This window comes from Pongo pygmaeus, chromosome 5 (assembly GCF_028885625.2).
Source record: "Pongo pygmaeus isolate AG05252 chromosome 5, NHGRI_mPonPyg2-v2.0_pri, whole genome shotgun sequence".
NCBI classification, from domain to species: Eukaryota; Metazoa; Chordata; class Mammalia; order Primates; family Hominidae; genus Pongo; species Pongo pygmaeus.
The window spans coordinates 36,130,412-36,140,105 of NC_072378.2; the positions used below are offsets into that span (position 1 = coordinate 36,130,412).

The following is a 9,694-nucleotide window of genomic DNA, read 5'->3' on the forward strand; positions in this document are numbered from 1 at the left end:
ACCATATCACTACTCAAAGCAATCTACAGATTCCATGCAATTATTATCAAAATACCACTGACACTCTTCACAGAAATAGAAAAACCCTAAAATTTGCATTGAATCACAAAAGACCCCGAATAACCAAAGCGTCCTGAGCAAAAAGAACAAAATTGAAGGTATCACATTACCAGACTTCAAAATATACTACAAAGCCATAGTAACAGCATAGTACTGGCATAAAAACAGACATGTAAACCAATGGAACCAAATACAAAAACCAGAAATTAATTCATGTATCTACAGCCAACTGTTTTGTTTTGTTTTTGAGACAGGGTCTCACTCTGTCACCTAGGCTGGAGTGCAGTGGTGCAATTATGGCTCACTGCAGCCTCAAACTCCTGGGATCAAACGATCCTCCTGCCTTAGTCCCAAATAGTAGGATCTACAGGTGTGACCACCATGCTTGGCTAATTTTTTTTTTTTAATAGAGACAGGGTCTCACTACGTTGCCCAGCTGGTCTCAAGCTCCTGAGCTCAAGCGATCCTCTTGCCTTAGCCTCCCAAACTGCTGGGATTATAGGTGTGAGCCACTGCACCTGGCCAGCCAATTGGTTTTTGATAAAGGTGCCAAGAACACTCATTGAGGAAAGGACCATCTCTTCAATAGATGGTGCTGGGAAAACTGGATATTCAAATGTAGAAGAATGAAACCCCCACCTTTCATCCTATATAAAAATCAACTTAGGCCAGGCATGATGGCTCATGCCTGTAATCCCAGCACTTTGGGAGGCCGAGGCGGACGGATCACCTGAGGTTGGGAGTTTGAGACCAGCCTGACCAACATGCAGAAACCCTGTCTCTACTAAAAATATGAAATTAACCAGGCATGGTGGAGCATGCCTGTAATCCCAGCTACTCAGGAGGCTGAGGCAGGAGAATCGCTTGAACCCAGGAGGCGGAGGTTATGGTGAGCTGTGATCGCACCATTGCACTCCAGCCTGGGCAACAAGAGTGAAACTCCGTCTCAAAAAAAAAATCAACTCAAAATGGATCAAAGATCTAAATGGAAGACCTGAAACTATAAAACAACTAGAAGAAAACATAGGGGAAACACTTCAGGACATTGGTCTGGGAAAAGATTTTATGAATAAGACTTCAAAAGAACAGGAAACAGAAGGGAAAATAAACAAGTGGGATTACATAAAACAGGTCAGGCACAGTGGCTCACACCTGTAATCCCAGCACTTTGGGAGGCCGAGGCAGGCAGACCATGAGGTCAGGAGTTTGAGACCAGCCTGACCAACATGGTGAAACCCCGTCTCTACTAAAAATACAAAAATTAGCCAGGTGTGGTGATGTGCGCCTGTAATCCCAGCTGCTTGGGAGGCTGAGGCAGGAGAATCGCTTGAACCCAGGAGGCAGAGGTTGCAGTGAACTGAGATGACGCCACTGCACTCCAGCCTGGGTGACAGAGCAAGGCTCCGTCTCAAAAACAAAACAAAGCAAAACAAAACCAGCTTCTACACCACAAAGAAAACAACAGAGTGAAAAGACAACCTACAGAATGGGAGAAAATATTTGCAAAGTACTCATTTAATAGGGGATTAATATCCCATATATACAAGGAATTCAATCATCTCTACAGCAAAAAAAAACAAAAACAAAAACAAAACAAAAAAAACCCCACAAAAAACAAAAAACAAACAATTTGATTTAAAAAATGGGCAAGTGGGCTGGGTACAGTGGCTCATACCTGTAATCCCAGCACTTTGGGAGGCCAAAGCGGGTGGATCATTTGAGGTCAGGAGTTCGAGACAAGCCTGGCCAATATGGTAAAATCCTGTCTCTACTAAAAATACAAAAAATAAAAATAAAAAATTAGCCAGGCGTGGTGGTGCACACCTGTAGTCCCAGCTACTATTCAGAGGCCGAGGTGGGAGAATCGCTTGAACCCGGGAGGTGGAGGTTGCAGTAAGCCAAGATCACACAACTGCACTCCAGCCTGGGTGATAGAGTGAGATTCTGTCTCAAGAAAAAGAATTCCAGGCCGGGTGCGGTGGCTCACGCCTGTAATCCCAGCACTTTAGAAGGCCGATGCGGGTGGATCACGAGGTCAGGAAATCGAAACCATCCTGGTTAACACAGTGAAACCCCGTCTCTACTTAAAAATACAAAAAATTAGCCGGGCATGGTGGCAGGCACCTGTAGTCCCAGCTACTCCAGAGGCTGAGGCAGGAGAATGGCGTGAACCCAGGAGGCAGAGCTTACAGTGAGCCGAGATTGCACCACTGCACTCCAGCCTGGGAGACAGAGCAAGACTCCGTCTCAAAAAAAAAAAAAAAAAAAAAAGAAAAAATTCCATCATACGAATGTACCACGATTTATTTAACCAGTTGGCAGACCTTAAGTTATTTATACTCATTACAAATGATGCTGCAAGGAACTATATATTTATGCCTAGCTACTTTCTTGGCATATATGGGAATATTTCTGTAGGAAAAATTCCTAGAAGTGGAATTATTAGATCAAAGACTGTGTTAGTTATTGCCAAATTTCCCTCTTAAGAAGTTTCATCAATCTTTGCTCTTACCAATAATATTTTCCCACACCTTGACTGACCCACTGTATTACAAAACTGTAGCAGTCTTTTAGGAAGAAAATGATATATTTTTCTGACAGGTATAACATGATCTCAGTTTATATTTCTCTTATCACAACTTAGGTCAGAAGGCATGAGATTAGACAGAGTGAGACTTTTGTCTCAAAACACACACACACACACACACACACACACACACAAACCCCAAAAAACAGCGAATTACCTAAACAGACATTTCTCAAAAGAAAACATACAAATGGCCAAGAATTATATGAAAAAAATGCTCAACATCACTAATTATCAGGGAATTGCACATTTTGATAATAGGATGTGTATTATCAAAAAGACCAAAAATAAATGCTGACAAGGATGTGGAGGAAAAGGAACTCATATACACTATTGGTGGGAATGTACACTAGTACAGCCACTACGGAGAACAGTATGGAGGTATGTGAACCCCAAATATCTGAGACAGCTCTCAGTTTATTTAGAAAGCTTATTTTGCTAACGTTGAGGATGTGCACCTGTGACACAGCCTCAGGAGGTCCTGACCACATGTGCCCAAGGTGGTCAGAGCACAGCTTGGTTTTATACATTTTAGGGAGATATGAGACATCAATCAACATATGTAAGATGAACCTTGGTTCTGTCTGGAAAGGTGAGACAACTCGAAGTGGGGAGGGAGCTTCCAGCTCATAGGTAGACAAGACACAAATGATTGCAATTCTTTTGAGTTTCTGATTAGCCTCTCCAAAGGAGGCAATCAGATATGCATTTATCTCAGTGAGCAGAGGGATGACTTTGAATAGAATGGGAGGCAGGTTTACTCTATGCAGTTCCCAGCTTGACTTTTCCCTTTAGCTTAGTGATTTGGGGGCAGCAAATTTATTTCACAGGTACCACAAAAAACTACAAGCAGAACTACCATATGATCCAGCAGTTTCACTCCTGAGCATTTATCCAAAGGAAAGGAAATCAGTATGGAAGAGACGTCTTCACTCTCGTTTATAGCAGCACTATTCACAATAGCCAAGATAGTGAATCGACCTACATGTCCAACAGCAGATGAATGGGTAGAGAATATGTGGTATAGGGCCAGGTACAGTGGTTCATACCTGTAATCCCAGCTCTTTGGGAGGCAGAGGCAGGAAGATCCCTTGAAGCTAAGAGTTTGAGACCAGGCTAGGCGTGGCGGCTTATGCCTGCAATCCCAGTGATACAGCTCCCATGACTGGAGAAATACCAGGGTTCTTTGTCTCTCGCTGATTAGATAAACGACACGGGCACACGTGGAGTGGTTTTAAGGGGCGGAAAGTTTAATAGGCAAGAAAGAAGAAAACGGCTCCCCCGTACAGAGGGAGCGGGCTCCAAACGGACAAACCCCGTGTGCTGCGGAAAGTAGTCTTTATATTGGGAGGCTGGAGGAGGCAGTGTCTGATTTGCATAGGGCCCAGGGGATTGGTTTGACCAGGTGTGTCATTCACATAGCCTGCGAAAAACCTGGCCCTCCCACCTTAGTCTTTTAATATGCAAATGCAGGTCTCCTTGAGGTCCTGCATTCTTAGAGTCATCTGGAGGTGGTCACTACACCTGGCACGCTTTGGGACAAGAAGAGGGCGGGAATCGCCACATTGGATGGACCTAGTTTCTAACAGCCTGTATTTGCATATCAAAGCTTGCCGGCCTGCTTTTCTGTTAGAAAAGAAATGTTGCGGCCGGGCCCGGTGGCTCACGCCTGTAATCCCAAAGCTTTGGGAGGCCGAGGCGGACGGGCGGATCACGAGGTCAGGAGTTTGAGACCAGCCTGGCCAACATGGTGAAACCCTGTCTCTACTTAAAATACAAAAAATTAGCCGGCCTGGTGGCAGGCGCCTGTAATCCCAGCTACACGGGAGGTTGAGGCAGGAGGGAGAATCGCTTGAACCCGGGATGTGGAGACGCGACACTGCACTCCAGCCTGGGTGACTGAATGAGTCTCAAAAAAGCCCTGAAATGTTTGGGTGGGGGATGCTTTTATTAAAAGAAAAAGCCTCGAACCTGGCTAACATGGTGAAACCCCGTGAACCCGGGAGGCGGAGCTTGCAGTGAGCCGAGATTGCGCCACTGCACTCCAACCTGGGCGAGAGTGAGACCCTGTCTCAAAAAACAAAAAACAAAAACAAAACAAAACAAAAAAAAAAGAATAAGCCTTACTGCGGACTCCTTGCCCTTACTATCTGCCTAAAATAGTTTCTTAATAACTCCTATATTACCAGCACTTTGCGAGGCCGAGGTAGGCGGATCACCTGAGGTCAGGAGTTTAAGACCAGCCTGGCCAACATGGTGAAACTCCGTCTCTACTAAAAATACAAAAATTAGCCTGGCGTGGTGGCAGGCGCCTGTAATCCCAGCTACTCAGGAGGCTGGGGCAGGAGAATCTCTTGAACCCAGGAGGCAGAGGTTGCAGTGACCCGAAATCGCGCCACTGAACTCCAGCCTGGGCGACAGAGCCAGACTCTGTCTCAAATAAAAATAAAAGTTTAAGACCAGCCTGTGCAACATGTCCCATCTGTACAAAAAATAAAAAATAAAATAAAATAAATTTAAAAAATAAGAAGCTCCCTTCCGACCGCGGCGCAGATGCCCTGGCAGCCCGTGCCTTTCCCACACCGCCTCCCCGCCACACGCTGCACCTGCCCCTGTCAGCCCTCTGAGCTCCGAGGGGCGGTGCAGGCTGAGCCGCTGCCTGAGCCGCTGCTCCATGTCCTGGGCCTTAGCTTCCCGCTGCAGACCTGCCGGCCGATTCTTCGCGGCCCTCCCCATCTCATTAAGCCGCTGGTCGTGTTTGTCCACGGCGGTCCCCGCGCGCTGGCATCTTTGAGAAAGATGGCTACACACACCTTTCTGCAGGAGAGTTGCTTCATGATGAAAGGAAGAGCCCAGATTCACAGTATGGTGAACTCACTGAAAATTACATTAAAGAAGGAAACATGGGACCAGTGGAGATAACCATCAGTTTATTAAAGAGGGAAATGGATCAGACAATGGCTGTCAATACTCAAAAGAGTACATTCTTGATCGATGGATGGGTTTCCAAGAAATCAAGACAACCTTCAAGGTTGGAACAATGGACTGGGCGCGGTGGCTCACGCCTGTAATCCCAGCACTTTGGGAGGCCAAGGCAGGTGGATCACCTGAGGTCAGGAGTTCACCACCAGCCTAGCCAACATGGTGAAACCCCGTCTCTACTAAGAATACAAAAAATTAGCCAGGCGTGGTGGGGCGTGCCTGTAATCCCAACTACTCGGGAGGCTGAGGCAGGAGAATCTCTTGAACCCGGGAGATGGTCGTTGCAGTGAGCCAAGATCATGCCACTGCACTCCAGCCTGGGTAACAAGAGCGAGGCTCCGTCTCAAAAAAAAAAAAAAAAAAGAAAAGAAAAGAAAAGAAAAAAGGTTGAATGGGAAGGCAGATAGATGTATCTTTCATTGTGTGTGTGTGTGTGTGTTTAACTGTAATAAGAAGATCTGTATTGAATGATGTCCTGAGAGAGGAAAGAGTAGTGGTTGGAGTGATGACAACAGAGAAAGCTTGGGAAAGAGAATTGAGACCCATCTTCAGTCAACAAAGCCAATTATTGACTTATATAAAGAAATGGGGAAAGTCAAGAAAATAAATGCTTCTCAATCTGTTGATTATCAAGTTTTTGAAGTTGTGAAGATTTTTGACAAGGAAAACTAATTCGAAACCTGAAAGCATCCTTGAAATCTTGCTTGAATATTGCTTTGATAGCTGCTATAGCGACCCCTTTTTAAGGCAATTTTAATCTTTCAAACTACATCTCAATTAGTGGCTGGAAAGTATAGGTAAGACAAATTAAATTTTTTATGTACTTTTTTTCATCACAGGAGAGAGTTAATTAAGAGACATAACTTCATCTTAGTTATGGTGCTCACTAAACAAAGAAGCATATCAAGCTAGTTTTTTTTAATTCAAAAAGACTATCCCTTTTATAGTTTGTGCCTTCTATGAGCAAAACTTTTTAGTATGCGTGTTTGTCCCTTTAATAATTACAACATGTTAGGATTTAGGGATACCCACTTCCTCCTTTTCTTGCAAGTTTTAAATTTCCAATCTTGAGTGAATTTGTGGACCGGATTTCAAAGGAACTTTTTGTGGAGTCAGTTATTGCACAATATGTTTAGTAAACAAACTCAAAGTGGATTCTTAGCAGTGTTTTAATACATATCAAATAACTAACCATTTCCTATAGAAAAGTAAGAAAACATAGGCTTTGTTTTACTACAACTTGTACCATGTTGTATGACAGGGCATATTCTTTGCTTCCAAGGTTTGGGTTGGAGGCACTAGGGGTTCAGAGCTGGGCAGAACTGTCAGCTTTATTCTGACATAATCTAAGGGTAGGGGGCAAGGATCACATCTAATGTTTGTGTTCCTCATGCTCTATTATATGGTGTTATTCATGATTCAACTGATCTTAACAAAATTCCTAGCAGTGGAACCTTGAGTGCATGTGACTAGATTTATGCTAAAATGATTCAGTTAGCATTTTAGTAACACTTCAAATGATTTTTTGTTTGTTTTCTAGACCAAATACAAGGTTAGGATTAATTAGAAGAAGGAATCTAGTTAAATTTCCCATTTGTATTTTATTTTCTTGAATACTTTTTTTAATAATTGTTTAGAAAAATTTAAAAATCATTGCACTTTGGTCAGAAAAATAATAAATATATCTTATAAATGTTTGATTCCTTTCCTTGCTATTTGTATTCAGTAAATTATTGTTTTGCCATCATGTTGAAGCACTGAAAGACGAATAATCTTTAAAAGGCTTAAAAAAAAAAATTAAAAAAAGCCAGGTGTGGTGGCGTGCACTTATAGTCCTAGCCTTGGGATGCTGAGGAAGGAGGATCACTTGAGCCCAGAAGGCCAAGGCTGCAGTAAGTTATGATCATGCCACTGCACTCCAGCCTGGGCAACAGTGAGACCCTGTCTCAAAAAGAAAAAAAAAGTGATTTGCAGCTGTAAAAACTGAAAAGATTTCAAATAGGAAGTAGAAAACTAACTTCACCCCCTCCAGGTAACCTGTGCCACCTCCAGGCACTTTTCCCTATAGTGGCTGCTGTAGCATGGCTTGTTCAGCTTTTCTTTCATCTCCTCCTGGTGTCCCTTCCTGCACGGCAGGGCAGGAAAGCTAAACACTAGAGCGATAGACCTAGGTGTGATTGCTGATCACATGCACTGCCTAAAGCCTAACCTTCATGGAGGTAAGGGAGGGCAGTGGCATTTGTGGGAGGCATACTTTCTTTGTTTTGTTTTGTTTTGTTTTGTTTGGCTAGGGAAGACACAGGCAATACTTTTTTTTTTTTTCAATTTATTTTTTTTAGAGACAGGGTGTTGCCCAGGCTGGAATGTAGTGGTAGGATCATAGCTCACTGTAACCCCAAACTCCTAGGTTTAAGTGATCCTCCCACCTCAGCCTCCTGAGTAGCTGGGACTATAAGGTGCACACCACCACACCCAGCTAATGTTTTTTTGTTTTGTTTTGTTTTTGTAGAGACAAAGGTATCACTATGTTGCCCAGGCTGGTCTCAAACTCCTGGCCTCAAGCAACCCTCCTGCCTTGGCCTCCCAAAGTGCTAATATTACAGGCGTGAGCCACCACACCTGCCTACAGGCAACAGGTTTGCTGGAGTGCAGTGATGCAATCATAGCTCACTACAGCCTCAATCTCCCAGACTCAAACGATCTTCCCACCTCAACCTCCCAAGTAGCTGGGACTACAGGTGCACCACCATGCTGGACTAATTTTTAAAATTGTTTTTGTAGAGACCAGGCCTTGCTATGTTGCCCAAGCTGGTCTTGAACTCCTGAGCTCAAGCGATCTTCCCACCTTGGCCTCCCAAAATGCTGGGATTACAGGTGTGAGCCACTGCACCTGGCAGGCAATAATCTTTTATGGCAGCTTCCTGAACCCGATATCATAGCTAATGTGTATGTTCCTGGGACTACAGCTGCAGTGACGACTACCTTACCTCCTCACCCGCCTGATGGTGGCAGGGGTAGCAGCTCCCCTGGTAGCTCAGTTCTGCAGGGTTGTTTTGTTTTGTTTTTCAAGTCATTCCTGGAGGCTCAGTCTGGTTTCCACTCTTCCAGTCATTTCAATGTCTTCATCAGCCTTCAATTATCTGTATTACATTCCTTTCTGCTTAAAATAAGTATGGTGATATCTGTTATCTGCGACTGAGCTCTGATGATAAGGTACCTGACATACGATAGGTATCACTAAATGTTTGTTGAATACATGAATGAATGATGAATGAATAGGTAAATGGAATGGAGACCACCAAGATGTATACAGTGAGTTGGACAGACGAACCTAGTGGACTCAACAGAATGGTAGAGCAATTGATGGATCGTAAGTGGACAATGAAACCAATTTGGTGCATCCTAACCAGCTTTTTTTTTTTTTTTTGAGACGGAATCTCACTCTGTCACCTAGGCTGGAGTGCAGTGGTGCGATCTCGGCCCACTGCAACCTCTGCCTCCTGGGTTCAAGTGATTCTCCTGCCTCAGCCTCCTGAGTAGCTGGGGTTACAGGCGCATGCCACCATGCCTGGCTAATTTTTGTATTTTTAGTAGAGACAGGGTTTCATCATGTTGGTCAGGGTGGTCTCAAACTCCTGAGCTCGTGATCCGCCTGCCTCAGCCTCCCAGAGTGTTGGGATTATAGGCATGAGCCACCACGCCCGGCCCCTAACCAGCACTTTTAAAAGATGAAATAGAAAAGAATAGAAAATCTCAGATAAGATCACATATGGTAAATGTATTGTTTTGTGAAACTTTAGTTCCATACACACATCTACACATTGTATATATGCATGAGCACACACATGTTTGCAGTGGTGATCACCAAACCAGCATAACACAGACACCAACTAATTGGAGCTACTAGTTGTCTGAACCTTTACCATGAGTTGTAGTCAAAAAAAGTGATTGAGATCCATTGCTCTATAGAATGTAGCTTAGGCTTCTTGGGGGTGGTGGGGGGAACAAGTTTCCAAGGACCCTTCCTTCAGTGTTACCCTTGGCTAAAGGATAATGTCCATGACT

General features: G+C 44.0%; 1 pseudogene; it reads left to right on the plus strand.

The window, feature by feature from the left end:
• The first annotated feature begins 5,200 nt into the window (after window positions 1–5,200).
• On the plus strand, window positions 5,201–6,336 carry LOC129039027 (UMP-CMP kinase-like; annotated as a pseudogene).
• Window positions 6,337–9,694: the final 3,358 nt, after the last annotated feature.